Source organism: Rhinatrema bivittatum, chromosome 6 (genome assembly GCF_901001135.1).
Source record: "Rhinatrema bivittatum chromosome 6, aRhiBiv1.1, whole genome shotgun sequence".
In the NCBI taxonomy this organism is placed as follows: Eukaryota; Metazoa; Chordata; class Amphibia; order Gymnophiona; family Rhinatrematidae; genus Rhinatrema; species Rhinatrema bivittatum.
The window spans coordinates 9,318,731-9,335,793 of record NC_042620.1 but is presented as its reverse complement, the minus strand read 5'-3'; the positions used below and the strand labels follow the sequence as shown (position 1 = coordinate 9,335,793).

At 48.8% G+C, this 17,063-nt stretch overlaps 1 long non-coding RNA gene across 1 annotated transcript; it reads right to left on the bottom strand.

The window, feature by feature from the left end:
* Positions 1-3,118: 3,118 nt before the first annotated feature.
* On the bottom strand, positions 3,119-14,845 carry LOC115093375. Its single transcript, XR_003857301.1, has 2 exons — positions 13,193-14,845; positions 3,119-3,880 (listed from the first exon to the last, which is right to left on the bottom strand). It is a non-coding gene; the product is annotated as an uncharacterized LOC115093375 (long non-coding RNA).
* Positions 14,846-17,063: the final 2,218 nt, after the last annotated feature.

Here is a 17,063-nt window from a genome sequence, read left to right as displayed (position 1 = left end):
CTTGGTTCATGCAGGTGGGAGGGCTCAGTGCAGGCAGGGTAACTCGCTGTAGAGCTCAGTTCCTCTTCTATACACGGGCGGCAGCAGAGACAGGAGACCCTAGGTGCTGTTCTTCACCCTTCCGAGGAATATCTCACACACACACACACACACTTCAATGTTGGGCGGGGGCCCCACTCCAGTAGTTTTCTTCCATTGGACAGGCCGGGACCATGGCAATGGTAAATTAAGCACTTTCAGGCCGATACAGTACAGTGCGCTTCGCCAGAGCGCACTGTTAACCCGCATTTGGATGCATGTTTTCGACGCGCTAGCTTTACCCCTTAATCAGTAAGAGGTACTAGCGCATCGAAAATGCACGAATAGCGCCCGCAACATGCAAATGCATGTTGCGGGCGCTATTAGGTATTCCTGCGCGATTCAGTAAGTAAAAGGTGCAGCCAAGCTGCACATTTTACTTTCAGAAATTAGCGCCTACCCAAAGGTAGGCGCTAATTTCTTTCAGCACCGGGAAAGTGCACAGAAAAGCAGTAAAAACTGCTTTTCTGTGCACCCTCTGATTTAATGTCATGGCGATATTAAGTCGGAGGCCCCAAAAGTAAAAAATAATTTTAAAAATTTAAGATCGGCTCGCGGGTTGAAAACCGGACGCTCAATTTTGCCGGCGTCCGGTTTCCGAACCTGTGGCTGTCAGCGGGTTTGAGAACCGACGCCGGAAAAATTGAGCGTCTGCTGTCAAACCCGCTGACAGCTGCCGCTGCTCTCAAAAAAAGAGGCACTAGGGACGCGCTAGTGTCCCTAGCTCCTCTTTTTACCACGGGCCCTCATTTGAATACTGAATCACGCGCGCACAGGAGAGCACGCCGGGAGAGCACATTCAATGGCAAGAGAGAGAGAAGCCTACACAGTCAGCACAGCCCAGCATGAGCCTCTGGGACTCTCCCCCCTGCCGGAGAACAGGAACCGGGGCTCACTCGTCTGTAGGCACGAGGGCTTTGGAGTCTGGAAACTCACTTTCCACGCAGATACTTACGTGAAAGGATGGGCACAGGAAGGGGAACGTTTCGGACACTTGGCCTCTTAGCCCATCACTCCTGAAGAGGACTTCCATCCTGAGGGGTACAGACCTGGTAAATTCAGGGCCTTTTTCCCAGCTAACGAAGGGTTCATTGCGGGTACTAAAATCTCTTGTAGTGGTGTTTTCACAGCACAGATAGCGTTGCTGGGACCTTTCCAGTTGATCTAACACAAACGTACTGCCATAATAAACCAGCGCTCCCATTCCTCCCAGTAACCCCCGCCCAGCCCGCGCTCTCTCTGCCACTCTTGCTCATTCGGTCTTGGTACCAGCAGCTCCCGTGCTCTCGGGTGGGAGCCGCTGTAGGGCAGAACCGGCAGGAGGCCCTTCCCAAACGCTCCTGCAGCTGAGGAGGCACCAGGGTGGAAAAAGTAGAAAAGGGTGGAGAGCACTAGGGCAGCAGGAGAAGAGGGGGACTGCTGAAGCTGGGGGGGGCGCAGCAGAAAATCTGCCGCTAGCATGTGTCAGTAAAAATAAATAACTACGTCCACCCTTACGCTTGCTCTTTGGGGTCTCAGTTCCGCTGGTAGATTTTAGATGCCTACTTTTTAAAATCAGAAAGTGTGGAGGTGCAGCGCCGCTCTCCTCCATAGAGAAGTGCACACCGTCTGCTGAAGCGGTCGCGCGGCTTTCTAAAGGCCGTTCTGGGGCTGAAGCCCAGCTCTGCCTGCAGAGGACCCTTTGAAAATGATTCGTCCTCACACGATTTTTTAAAATAGAAACATGAACCACCTCAGGGGCCGATGCAATAAGGGCGCGTAGAAAGCGGGTGCTGAACAGTCAGCGCACAAAGGGGAGGACACCCTGCAATATTTAAACTAGGGGCGGGTCGCGCTAGGAAGGAGGCACCAGGGTTGCTTGCGCGACCTTAGCGCCTCCTTCCTAGTGCGACCCGCCGCGGCTGCCTGTCTGCCAGGAATGAAAATGAGTTTACCGGCGTCTGCCGAGTTATTTTATTTTTTATTTCTTTACTTTAAAAAAAGAAGTACAGAAAAGCAGTTTTTTCTGCTTTTCTGTACTTGGCAGTGGCTATTCTGTACGTGAACTTAATAGCAGGTAATGGACTTCTCCTCCAAGAACTTATCCAATCCTTTTTTAAACCCAGCTATACTAACTGCACGAACCACATCCTCTGGCAACAAATTCCAGAGTTTAATTGTGCGTTGAGTAAAAAAGAACTTTCTCCGATTAGTTTTAAATGTGCCCCATGCTAACTTCATGGAGTGCCCCCTAGTCCTTCTACTATCCGAAAGAGTAAATAACCGATTCACATCTACCCGTTCTAGACCTCTCATGATTTTAAACACCTCTATCATATCCCCCCTCAGCCGTCTATTCTCCAAGCTGAAAAGTCCTAACCTCTTTAGTCTTTCCTCATAGGGGAGTTGTTCCATTTCTTTTATCATTTTGGTTGCCATTCTCTGTACCTTCTCCATCGCAATTATATCTTTTTTGAGATGCGGCGACCAGAATTGTACACAGTATTCAAGGTGCGGTCTCACCATGGAGCGATACAGAGGCATTATGACATTTTCCGTTTTATTCACTATTCCCTTTCTAATAATTCCTAACATTCTGTTTGCTTTTTTGACTGCCGCAGCACACTGAACCAATTGTCTGCTATTGTATAAGCTGATCCATAAAGCAGTCATTTATTTCATCTGGGAACTTTACTTCCTTGGTATATCCTGATGTGACATTAATGCAGTCAATGCTAGGGAGCATCCCTGCTTAGCAAAGGAAAAAAAAACACACCCTGTGGCGAGAAAGGAGAGAAGAAACCTGTCTAGGACGGGGACATTTGGACTAACAGCAAGGTAGAAACCCACAGCCCCGGGATCAGGCCAGAACCGGATCACTGGCTCAGGGGCTGAGAGCTGGAGAAACTCCCCTTTACTCTGTCTGTAAGAGAAAGTGAGAATTACAGCTGGAGGGAGAGCGTGCGAGCAGGCAATAAGCGAGGCTGAGGGAAGGCTCCTCAGCTGTAACTGCTTCTGGACACCTCTGACAGTACAGCTAAATAAACCAGTGCGATGATGATAATGGAGAATAATCTCTTTATTGCTCGTAGCCCTTCCCGTCTGCATGCGCACAGTCCTGTCTCTGCTGCCCTGAGACGGGGCGGCCCTGGGGATAGATCTTGCAGCCAGGGATGACAGCTCTGTGGCACAGCGTGAGAACGCGTGTCCCAGCTCATGGTACACATGTACAGGAGATAGAGGGCCTGCGGAGCCCTGCAGCCTACATTGTCCATACATATTCATGCTCACAGCACACGTGTGGAAGGGGGTCCAGTACAGCGTAGGCAGGTGCATATTCTGAGTTCCCTACTCATGTGGGAGGGTGGAAGTGCAGAGCCCAGGGTCTCCATCCATGCACACGGAAGCCACAGAATGGGTGCAAACGTGTTCTGCCTCTGCACACACGGAAGCAAACAGTGGAGCGGCGAGAGAGGCAGCAGGCAACCCTTGCTGTCCCATACAGCGCACCCACACCTGTTCCAGCTCTCCGTGCACGTGGAAACAGGCGGCTGCAAAGCTCCAGACACGGTGCGTGGGAAGGTTAAAACTTGGCCGCACTGCATAGGCAGCAGTTGTCCAACACAGGAGCAGGTCCCAGTTCCCAAACAATGTGGGTGGTGCAGTGCAAGCAGCTAACTGGCCGCATGTGCAGGCACAGGGCCGGGATTCACACCCCACTTCAACACCAAGTTTCCAGTGTGCCCTTCGCCACACTACTCCTCCTCTGTCCCTCAACGCAGCGGTGTCTTCTACTGAGCTGAGAGAGTGTCTGGGTCAAAGCCTGCGGGAGAATGAGAGCAAAGTTAGTCACAGCACTGAATTCTGGGCCATCTGTTAGTTGCACCTGAGGTTACCTGGAGGAGTTACTTTAAGGAGTACTACACCCCTGCACAGCCCTCTGAGGTACACCTGAGCGGTTACTTTAAGGAGGAAAACAGTAAATTAATTCAAAAAGGCATGAGATAAATATTACAGATCCCTAGAGGAAATGAAGAAAGGGATGCATGGGGGTAACCTGCACGGAGCGGCAGTTACTGCCCTTAACAGAAACATGGGGGTAACCTGCACAGAGCGGCAGTTACTGCCCTTAACAGAAACATGGGGGTAACCTGCACAGAGCGGCAGTTACTGCCCTTAACAGAAACATGGGGGTAACCTGCACAGAGCAGCAGTTACTACCCTTAACAAAAGGCATGGGGGTAACCTGCACGGAGCGGCAGTTACTACCCTTAACAGAAACATGGGGGTAACCTGCACAGAGCGGCAGTTACTACCCTTAATAGAAGGCATGGGGGTAACCTGCACAGAGCAGCAGTTACTACCCTTAACAAAAGGCATGGGGGTAACCTGCACAGAGCGACAGTTACTGCCCTTAACAGAAACATGGGGGTAACCTGCACAGAGCAGCAGTTACTACCCTTAACAGAAGGCATGGGGGTAACCTGCACAGAGCAGCAGTTACTACACTTAACAAAAGGCATGGGGTAACCTGCACGGAGCGGCAGTTACTACCCTTAACAAAAGGCATGGGGGTAACCTGCACAGAGCGGCAGTTACTACCCTTAACAAAAGGCATGGGGGTAACCTGCATGGAGCGACAGTTACTACCCTTAACAGAAACATGGGGGTAACCTGCACAGAGCGGCAGTTACTACCCTTAACAGAAACATGGGGGTAACCTGCACAGAGCAGCAGTTACTACCCTTAACAGAAACATGGGGGTAACCTGCACAGAGCAGCAGTTACTACCCTTAACAGAAGGCATGGGGGTAACCTGCACAGAGCAGCAGTTACTCCCCTTAACAGAAACATGGGGGTAACCTACACAAAGCGGCAGTCACTCCCCTTAACAGAAACATGGGGGTAACCTACACAAAGCAGCAGTTACTACCCTTAACAGAAACATGGGGGTAACCTGCACGAAGTGGCAGTTACTATCCTTAACAGAAACATGGGAGTAACCTGCATGGAGCGGCAGTCACTACCCTTAACAGTAACATGGGGGTAACCTGCACGAAGTGGCAGTTACAATCCTTAACAGAAACATGGGAGTAACCTGCATGGAGTGGCAGTTACTATCAACAGAAACATGGGGGTAACCTGCATGGAGCGGCAGTTACTACCCTTAACAGAAACATGGGGGTAACCTGCATGGAGCGGCAGTTACTACCCTTAACAGTAACATGGGGGTAACCTGCACGAAGTGGCAGTTACAATCCTTAACAGAAACATGGGAGTAACCTGCATGGAGTGGCAGTTACTATCAACAGAATCATGTGGGTAACCTCAGAGAGCAGCAGTTACTACCTCGAGGAACTTCCTGAGCAGACTGGATGGACCATTTGGTCTTTATCTGCCATCATTACTATGTTATTATGACTGAAGTCTCATCAGGGGCCTATACAGGGGAAATCTTCTTTGTCATGCTGGCTACTCCTCTTCCTATGCATTAGATGGATAACACGAGGGCAAAGCCAAGATACTTTAATGCATAGGAAGAGGAGTAGCCAGCATGACAAAGAAGATTTCCCCTGTATAGGCCCCTGATGAGAATTCAGTCATAATAACATAGTAATGATGGCAGATAAAGACCAAATGGTCCATCCAGTCTGCTCAGGAAGTTCCTCGAGGTAGTAACTGCTGCTCCATGCAGGTAACCCCCATGTTTCTGCTAAGGGTAGTAACTGCTGCTCTCTGAGGTTACCCCCATGTTTCTGTTAAGGGCAGTAACTGCCACTCCGTGCAGGTTACCCCCATGTTTCTCTTAAGGGCAGTAACTGCCGCTCCGTGCAGGTTACCCCATGTTTCTGTTAAGGGCAATAATTGCCACTCCATGCAGGTTACTCCCATGTTTCTGTTAAGGGCAGTAATTGCCACTCTGTGCAGGTCACCCCCATGTTTCTGTTAAGGGCAGTAACTGCCGCTCTGTGCAGGTTATCCCCATGTTTCTGTTAAGGGCAGTCACTGCCGCTCTGTGCAGGTTACCCCCATGTTTCTGTTAAGGGTGGTAACTGCCGCTCTGTGCAGGGTACCCCCATGTTTCTGTTAAGGGTAGTAACTGCCGCTCTGTGCAGGTTACCCCCCCATGTTTCTGTTAAGGGTAGTAACTGCCACTCTGTGCAGGGTACCCCCATGTTTCTGTTAAGGGTAGTAACTGCCGCTCTGTGCAGGTTACCCCCCCATGTTTCTGTTAAGGGTAGTAACTGCCACTCTGTGCAGGGTACCCCCATGCCTTCTGTTAAGGGTAGTAACTGCCGCTCCATGCAGGTTACCCCCATGTTTCTGTTAAGGGTGGTAACTGCCGCTCTGTGCAGAGTACCCCCATGTTTCTGTTAAGGGTAGTAACTGCCGCGCCGTGCAGGTTACCCCCATGTTTCTGTTAAGGGCAGTAACTGCTGCTCCGTGCAGGTTGCCCCCATGTTTCTCTTAAGGGGAGTAACTGCTGCTTTGTACAGGTTAAGCTTTTTTATTTATTCCCATCCTCTAGCCTTTAGGGATCCACAGTGTTTATCCCATGCCCCTTTGAAATCCTTCACCGTTTTTGTCTTCACCACTTCCCCCGGAAGGGCATTCCAGTCATCCACCACCCTCTCAGGGAAGAAATATTTCCTGACATTGATTCTAAGTCTTCCTCCCTGGAGTTTCAAATCGTGACCCCTGGTTCTACTAAAATGTTTCCAATGGAAAAGGTTTGTTGACGACCATGGATCATGAAAACCTTTCAAGTGTCTGACAGTGTGCATCATATCACCCCTGCTCCTCCTCTCCTCTCTCTCTGATCCCTCATCCTCATATTGTACTGCTGCCTGGGTTTCTGCATTTGTTAGCATTACATTTTAGCTGCCCGACTCACTGTGAGGTGTGGATTACTCCTGCCTGGATAACAGGGTGTATAGTGGAGAGGGCCATTATGTGCCTGTTACCGGGGTAATAACAGAATTAAGCCGTTTAAGTCAGCCATATCTGGGCAAGTGGATTTTCTCAGCACCATGTTTTTTCATAAATTGCACAAGCATGTCTGTATGAAAAAAAGAGGAATTCCCAAGTATGCATTTGATGCATAAGGAGAAATTACTGCTTACCTGATAATTTCCTTTCCTCTAATGAGGGCAGGCCAATCCCCACCATTGGGTCATACTCCTCTGCTAGCAGATGGAAACGGAGCAAAAGCTGAGATCATGGATATATATTCCCGCCCCGACATCAGGCCGCCAGTATTCTCTGGAAAAGTCAAACTGTGGACATAATGATAATGTTCAAGTATAATCAGGAACAATCATCCGCTCATGCTTCCATCCCAACACTGAGCTCAGCCAAAAGACGTAACATATGCACTAAACCAAGGGGCTAGAAAAGCCACTCACCAGTCTTCAATGACGAGCAGGAATCACACTCTGCAAAGTTCGCCCCGAAAAGGCTAACCAGAACATAAAACCTCAGCAGCCTAGGGCAGGTCGGGAATTGGCCTGCCTTCCTTAGAGGAGAGGAAATTATCAGGCAGGCCAGTCCCAAGCAGTGGGATGCACAAAAGCGGCACGCTGCCAGTGGTCCTGTCAATACTGCCCATGCGAATGCAGCGTCCTCCCTAGCCCTAACATCTGAGCGCTAATGGTTAGAAAATGAGTGCAAAGATGACCAAATCTCAGCCCATGATACTGCCCGAGTCCTCGTGAAATGCGGCCAAATCTCTTTCAGCAAAGCTTCCTGAGCAGCCACATAGGCGGCCATACTGATTTCCTTAACCCAACGGGCCGTCATTGCCCTCGTCGCTGGTGCTCCCTGCTTACCAGCACCATGGAGCACAAACAGGCGATCCGACTTAGGGACAGATTTAGTCACCTCCAAGTACAACAGCAAATATTGCTTGACGTGCAAGGAACGCAAAAGACGATATTCATTTCCATCCCTGTCCCTCTCCAAGGTGGGTAGGCAAATGGACTGATTCAAATGAAACTCCAAACCGCTTTTAGCAAAAATGAGGGCACAGTCCGAAGCTGTACCACTACCGGAGTCCTACGCAGAAAAGGCTCATGGCAAGAAAGGGCCTACAGTTCGGAAACCCGATGTGCAGAAGAGATTGCCACCAGAAAAACTGTCTTCAAGTTACGCAGCCACAAGGAAAAGGCCACTCAGCGGCCGAAGGGTCGGACCTGCCAAGAATTCCAGGACCAGATTAAGGTCCCACGGAGGCAGTGGAAGCCACAAAGGAGGATGAAGATGCTTAACTCCCTTCAAAAACTGGGGAACATCAGGATGGAAAGACAAAGCCCCCTCTATAACAAGCGAGGGTTGCCACTTGAACCTTCAAAGTGTAAAGGGCCAAGGATTATAGACAGTGCTGGGGAGGAGCCAGCTGTCGTGGTACATGTGGGCACCAACGACATAGGAAAATGTGGGAGGGAGGTTCTGGAAGCCAAATTTAGGCTCTTAGGTAGAAAGATTAAATCCAGAACCTCCAGGGTGGCATTCTCTGAAATGCTCCCTGTTCCATGCGCAGGTCCCCAGAGGCAGGCGGAGCTCCGGAGTCTCAATGCGTGGATGAGACGATGGTGCAGGGAAGAGGGATTCAGTTTTGTTAGGAACTGGGGAACCTTTTGGGGAAGGGGGAGTCTCTTCCGAAGGGATGGGCTCCACCTTAACCAGGGTGGAACCAGACTGCTGGCGCTAACCTTTAAAAAAGAGATAGAGCAGCTTTTAAACTAGAACAAAGGGGAAAGCCGACAGTCGCTCAGCAGTGCATGGCTCGGAGAGAGGTATCTTCAAAGGATACTAATGATGCATTAGAATTAGGGCATCCCGACAGTGAGGTTCCAATAATTAGAAAAGTAGTTCAAGTGCCTGTAACTAAAAACTCACCTGAGCTAAAAAATTCTAACTTATCCCTATCAATTAAAAAGCAGAATGAAAATACAAACAAAAAACAAACTTTGAAATGTATGTATGCTAATGCCAGAAGTCTAAGAAGTAAGACGGGAGAATTAGAATGAATAGCAGTGAATGATGACATAGACTTAATTGGCATCTCAGAGACATGGTGGAAAGAGGATAACCAATGGGATAGTGCTATACCAGGGTACAAATTATATTGCAATGACAGAGAGGAGTACCCGGGAGGCTGTGTGGCACTTTATGTCCAGGATGGCATAGAGTCCAACAGGATAAAGGTCATACAAGAGACTAAATGCTCAGTAGAATCTATATGGGTAGAAATCCCATGTGTGTTGGGTAAGAGTATAGTGATAGGAGTATACTACCGTCCACCTGGACAAAATGGTCAGACAGATGATGAAATGCTAAGAGAAATCAGGGAAGCTAACCAATTTGGCAGTGCAGAAATAATGGAAGATTTCAATTACCCCAATATGTTTAAAATCATGAGAGGTCTAGAACGGGTAGATGTGAATCGGTTATTTACTCTTTCAGATAGTAGAAGGACTAGGGGACACTCCATGAAGTTAGCATGTGGCACATTTAAAACTAATCGGAGAAAGTTCTTTTTTACTCAACGCACAATTAAACTCTGGAATTTGTTGCCAGAGAATGTGGTTCGTGCAGTTAGTATAGCTGTGTTTAAAAAAGGATTGGATAAGTTCTTGGAGGAGAAGTCCATTACCTGCTATTAAGTTCACTTAGAGAATAGCCACTGCCATTAGCAATGGTTACATGGAATAGACTTAGTTTTTGGGTACTTGCCAGGTTCTTATGGCCTGGATTGGCCACTGTTGGAAACAGGATGCTGGGCTTGATGGACCCTTGGTCTGACCCAGTATGGCATTTTCTTATGTTCTTATGTTCTTATTGACTGGGTAAATGTAACATCAGGACTTGCTAGAGACATAAAGTTCCTGGATGTCATAAATGACTGCTTCATGGAGCAATTGGTTCAGGAACCAACAAGAGAGGGAGCTATTTTAGATTTAATTCTTAGTGGAACACAGGATTTGGTGAGGGAGGTAAAGGTAGTGGGGCCACTTGGCAATAGTGATCATAACATGATGAAATTTAAACTAATAACTGGAAGGGGGACAATAAGTAAATCTGCAGCTCTAACACTAAATTTTCAAAAGGGAAACTTTGATAAAATGAGGAAAATAGAAAAAAACTGAAAGGTGCAGCTACAAAGGTTAAAAGTGTTCAACAGGCTTGGACATTGTTTAAAAATACAATCCTAGAAGCACAGTCCATATGTATTCCACACATTATGAAAGGTGGAAGGAAGGCGAAACGATTACTGGCATGGTTAAAAGGGGAGGTGAAAGAGACTATTTTAGCCAAAAAAAATCCTTCAAAAATTGGAAGGAGGATCCATCTGAAGAAAATAGAATAAAGCATAAGCATTGTCAAGTTAAGTGTAAAACATTGATAAGACAGGCGAAGAGAGAATTTGAAATGAAGTTGGCCACTGAGGCAAAAACTCATAATAAAAACTTTTCAAAATAAATCAGAAGCAAGAAACCTGTGAGGAAGTCTGTTGGACTTTAGATGACCAAAGGGTTAAAGGAGCTGTTAGGGAAGATAAGGCCATTGCAGAAAGGCTAAGTTAATTATTTCCTTCCTGTTTATTAATGAGGATGTTGGGAAGATACCAGTTCTGGAGAAGGTTTTCAAGGGTCATGAGTCAGATGAACTGAACCAAATCACTGTGAACCTGGAAAATGTAGTAGGCCAGATTGACAAACTAAAGAGTAGCAAATCACCTGGACCAGATGGTATGCATCCTAGGGTACTGAAGGAACTCAAAAATGACATTTCTGATCTTATTAGTTAAAATTTGTAACCTATCATTAAAATCATCCTTTGTATCTGAAGACTGGAGGATGGCCAATATAACCCCATGGTGAGACCGCACCTTGAGTACTGTGTACAATTCTGGTCACCGCATCTCAAAAAAGATATAGTTGCGATGGTGAAGGTACAGAGAAGGGCAACCAAAATGATAAAGGGGAGAAGTCCATTAACGGCTATTAATCAAATTTACTTAGGGAATAGCCATTGCTATTACTTGCATCAGTGGCATGGGATCTTAGTGTTTGGGTAATTGCCAAGTTCTTGTGGCCTGGTTTGGCCTCAGTTGAAAACAGGATGCTGGGCTTGATGGACCCTTGGTCTGACCCAGTATGGCAATTTCTTGTGTCTTATGGAACAGCTTCCCTATGAGGAAAGGCAGAAGAGGTTAGGGCTGTTCAGCTTGGAGAAGAGACGGCTGAGGGGGGATTTTGGAAACAGGATGCTGGGCTTGATGGACCCTTGGTCTGACCCAGCATGGCAATTTCTTATGTTCTTTACGCAATCCATCCTGTAAGAATTCCAAAATTAAAGGAATATCCACCTTGAGAGGCTGAAAAATTCACTCGGAACACTAGGCCTCAAACTCTCTCCAAACCCTAACATAGGCTAGAGAAGTAGAAAATGTCCTGGCCCAGAGTAAAGCGCAAATCACAGTGGTGAATAATCCCACTTCAACAACCGAGCCCTTTCAATGGCCAAACCATACGACAAAATCAATCTGGATCCTTGTGTAGAATGGGTCCCTGCCGCAACAGATTCTCCCGAGGCGGTAGCCTGAGCAGACTGCCCACCAACTGTCTCTGCAGATTGGTGTACCACGGCCTCCGAATCCAATCCGGAGCCACTAAAAGGATCCCGCCTATGAGAGGCCAGGGCGCGAACGCATATAGCAGGGCGCCTCGCAGCCAATCCTGAATGAGAGTGTTGATGCTCAGCGCTTTCGGGTCCCACAGGTGACTGAAAAAGCACGGAACTTTCACGTTGTTGAAGATTGCCAAGAAGTCTAGGTCCGGACAACTCCAGCGGTCCACAAGGAGCTGAAAAGCTTCATCCACAAGGAGCTCCCATTCTCCTGGGTCCAAATTTCTCCTGCTATGGAAGTCGGCTCTGATATTATCCTTTCCGGCAACGTGAGAGGCGGATATGCCTAGAAGATGTTCCTCTGCCCACACCATGAGCCCAACCATTTCCTCCGACACTTGCTGATTCTTGTTCCACCCTGATGATTGATGTAAGCCACCGTCGTTGCACTGCCTGAGCCTCTAGATGCTCGGTGAACCACGAGCATGCTAATGACTTTTTTTTTTTTTTTTAAACAGGCAATCCCCAGTAGGGAAATGTGCGTCCATCTGCTGGAAGTGGAGAATACCGGCAGGCTGAAGTCAGGGCAGGACTATAAATCTGTGACATCAGCGTTTGCTCTGGCTCCATCCGCTGGCAGAGGTACATAACCCACTAATGAGGATTAGCCTGCCTGAATGCAGAGGAAGAGTAATTTATATTGTGAAAAGGTGCCTAGGTGGCCAGCACTGAACTCTACACCCTCCTCTTACTTCTCCCCAAAGATATGTGCCTACATTTACCCAAACTTCCAAACTCCATGTAGGTGGGGAGCTTGTGGGAGATCATCGCCTTGTTCTGTGCTAGAGGGTCACCCTGACATGTTCTGTGCGACAGTGGGGGGGGGGGGGGGGGAGATCACTGTAACTGGGCAATCAGACGCTCAATTGGAAATTCGGTCCACAATACACACGTGCAAAGCTCTGGCATATAAACTGATTCTGGTGACAGAAGCAGGACCCAGAGCGCACCACCCCAGAGACTCTCGGTCCTGCCCTGGGGTTACAGAGAGTCAGAGGAGTGGGGATGCTACCTCAGCCCCAGTTAGCTCAAGAGGCTGATCTTGTCCAGATTTTGCCCCATTGCATGTAGGGATGTGTAGTTCTACTTTACTTAGGAAAATCAATGGGAAAATCAAAACTACAGCTCCCTGCATGCAGTGGGGCAAAAGCAGGACTAGATTGGCTTGATCAGCTGACCTGGAGTGAGGTGGTAACCCTAAGGAGGAGGTTTCTCTGCTGCTAAGAGTGGGATGAGAAGGGAAACACTGAATGGTCGGGGGAGGGGCTCTCATTTCTTGCTTGGGATCAGATGGAGGAGTATAGCTTCAAGAAACTGAGCAGAAGGGGAGGGAGAGAGAGTGAGTGAGAAAGATCCTACCTGAGCTGCAGAGAAGAGGAGAGAACGGAGAGGGGAGTGATGAGAGACCAAGCTTCACGGGGTTAAGAGTTAAGTGCATCGATACCTGCTGGAGACAGCACTAGTGCCTGCAGAATGTCAGACAGGGACACGATCCCCTTTGGGTTCTGGTCGTCATCCACCAGGACCAAGCGGTGAACCTGTAGACAAGAGAAGAGATGGAGACGGGATGAGGAGGAGAGAGAAATGAAAGGATAAGAGGGGAGGACAGAAGAGGAGGAGATGAAAGGGAAGGGACAGGAGAGGTGCGTGTGAGAACAGTGGAAGGAGGAGTGAGCAGCGCTGGAGGGAAGAGGGAGGAGAAAATGTCCCTGTATCTCCCTTACACTCCTGCAGTCCAAACCTCCAGTTCAACACAGAGGAACCACTGAATGATCCCTGATATAACACTAAGCTCATCCTGACTCTTGTACTCACCGCACACTTTAACCTTCCTCTTAAAGAGAAGGACCACGGCAGTCCCCCAGATCCCAGCATCTGGCAGCAAATTCTCAATTACAATTTACACAGTAACGCAGCATTTACAACATTTACATTTACAACAGCACCTAAAAGACCAAGAGGCACATCGAGCCTGGACGGTTAATCCTGTGCACACTGCCAGCCACAGAGTGCGACCACCTGTAAACAGTCTCCCCTTGTCCAGGACTGAGCTTTCGTGATTTCTTCCTTGGTTCTTTCCCATCCTGGGCAGATGTTGCATAACAGACATCCAGCAGGCACAACCCCAGACCACAGAGAAATACATTTCCGTCTAGAACCTGCCCCACAAGTTCCAGGATTCTCAGGTGGTGGCTCTGTCCAATATTGTAGTCGGGACCATCCTGCTGAGAATGGTTATCATGGGCTGGCCGAATGTTGAGACCTTTCCAGGACCATTTCTTGGTTACGGCCTCGGCCCAACATTTGTGTTTAAAGCATCATCTGTGGCCCCTTGGCATTGCAATGATCTACCGATGCCGACGAGATCAGAGTTAAATGATTTCAAATTCCCTTAAGCAGTCAAGGCCGGGCTATTTCCTAGGATGACGCAAGTCTACGGTAGGCGCTCCTCAGGCAGTGGTTTCTCTACTTCTTGAGTTTTGCAGCACTTTTATGCCAGTTTTGTGGCGTTTTCTACTTGATTGCATTTTGTTTAGACAATTATGGAGGTTTAACTTTGTAAACCGCTGTCATTATTTTTAACCGATTATGTGGTACATTGATTTAATAAATAAATGGGAGGTTTCGTAATCAGTTCTACGTCTTCCTGATTTTTCAGTCACATATTTCAGTAGTTTTCTGATGATTCCTTGACCCAAAACTGTAACGACGAATGAATCAGGTACAAGAAGGCTGCCCCCTTACACCTGGATTCATGAAGCCGCAAGGGTTTTTCGCAGGAGGGGCCCCACTATCATGGGGTGGGGGAGGGGGTGTGGCTGAGATAATGGACCCCTCTCCCAAAACAATATCGAGGCCTTATCGCCGTGTTGTTTTATCTTGCGGCAAAGCACAGCGAGGCAAACCAACGCATCACCATCCCCTTTTCGTGCAATGGCAGCTCCTACAGCACAGGAGCCGCAATCGCCATAAGGCACCGCCCCATGTGGAAAACAAGAAGTGCCCAAAGGTTAAAACATTGTGCAGGGTTAAACCTGACCGCCCCCCTCCTTACCCTGCGGCCACCACTTGAGGTGGCCCCAACATCTAAACCCTAAAAATATAAGTACAAGTTTGCATGACAACGGAGCCCCCCCCCCCCCCACAACAAATGCAAAACATTACAGGCATATGTGCCCCCCCCCTTTTCATGCAAAACAGGACTGGCAGGTTCCCCTGGTAACCCAAGGCCCCCCCCCAACATTCCAATTAAAACAAACTCCTCGATGGTGTACAGTAGCGCCCCCTCCTCCCCTGGACCTCCAAGTCCCGTCCCCCCCCCCAACCCACCTCCGCACCCCCGAGCCGCCGACCTTGACTGAATGCAGGCTCTCTTATTTCTGAGGCAGTGGGACTGCGGAGCTGGGTTCGGGGGGGGGGGGGGCACTTGAACCCAACGATTATTAGGACTTGGAGGGGGTTTTTTGTCGGGCGGTTGGGAGACCTGCCAGCCCTGTTTTCTAAGAAATGGGGAGGAGCGGGCCCTCATGGCTTGTGGGGAGGGTTGTGGGCGCCACTTGTGTGTGAGTTTGAATGTTGGGGTCTGGGCTGAGGGGGGGGGGGGGTCAGGTTTCACCTCCCATGTTACATTACCGCTTTCCCAGGAGCCTTAGCTAAATTTACGTGGCTGGCAACTTTCAAAAATTGGCCACGATAATTTATTTACGTGGGATTACCTATGCATGAGCTGCGTTGCATGGACGTGCAAAATTCATGCATGCAAATCCCATGCAAAGCAGCTCATTGTAATAGGGGAGGAAAAAGAAAATTAGGTCTTACCTCCGATAATTTTCATTCCTGTAGTACCAAGGATCAGTCCAGACTCCTGGGTTTTGCCTCCGCACCAGCAGATGGCGACAGAGCCAAACTTGTCAGGCTCCGCATATATAGCAGGGTGCCACCCACAACCTGTCAGTATAATGTAATGTCAAAGCAGAAAAATTTCTAAACTGAACGCTAAGACCCCCGGGAGCTTAACCGGAGAAACCTAGGCTCACTGACCCCAACGAGGGTCCTGCCCCATAACCAAACAGGCATCAACTGATCTGTGTAAGGAAAACAAAGATTCGCATCATGAACACACTCACAGCGGGCTCTCCATTGAGGGCGGGCCTCTGGACTGATCCTTGGTACTACAGGAATGAAAATTATCTGAGGTAAGACCTAATTTTCTTTTCCCTGTACATACCGGATCAGTCCAGACTCCTGGGATGTACCAGAGCTGAGATTACTTGGGATGGGATCCGGAGAGGCCCGCTCTTAAAATGCCTGCTCCAAAATTGCCCTCCCGTGAGCCCTGAACATCCAAGCGATAATGATGCGCAAACGTATGCAAGGATTTCCAAGTTGCCACCCTGCAGATCTCCTGTGGGGAAATCTGCATACACTCCGCCCAGGAAGCCGCCTGGGAACGCGTCGAATGAGCCTTGAGTCCCTGCGGAATGCGTTTCCCACAGAGTAAATACGAGGAACCTATAGCCTCCTTCAACCAGCGAGAAATGGTGGTCTCGGAGGCCATATTACCCCGCTTTGGACCTTGACAAAGCACGAAAAGGTGATCTGATAAATGAAATTCATTGGTCACCTCCAGATACCGCATGAGAGATCTATGAACATCCAGCTTCTTCAACTCCCTGGATACTGGATCCTCCGCCGAAAGATCCCCAAAAGATGGAAGCTCCACCAATTGATTCAAATAGAACGAAGAAACCACCATCGGAAGGAACGAAGGCACCATGTGTAGAGTAACCCCCGCTTCTGAGAACCGCAAGAAAGGCTCCCTACAGGACAACACTTGAAGCTCTGACACTCGTCGCGCCGACGAGATTGCCACCAAAAATACCATCTTTAAGGTAAGATCCTTAAGGGTGGCCCGCTTTAGAAGCTCAAAAGAGGGGGCACACATAGCCTTGAGCACCACATTCAAATTCCAGGACAGACACGGCGCTTTCCAAGGCGGACGCAAATGGATAGCCCCTTTCAAGAATCGGTTCACATCAGGATGCATCGCTAGGGGCCTCCCATCAATGGACCCCCGAAACCAACCCAGAGCCGCCACCTGTACCTTCAGAGAACCACAGGATAGACCCTTGAACAGGCCATCCTGCAGGAAAGCCAGAATGGCCGAAACAGAGGCTCTGGTAGCAGGAACCGAACGCTCCACGCACCACGACTCAAAAACCTTCCACACTCGCACGTACGCCAAAGAGGTAGACTTCTTCCGCGAACTCAACAAGGTAGAAACCACCGCGTTGGAATAGCCCCTGCTCTTCAAA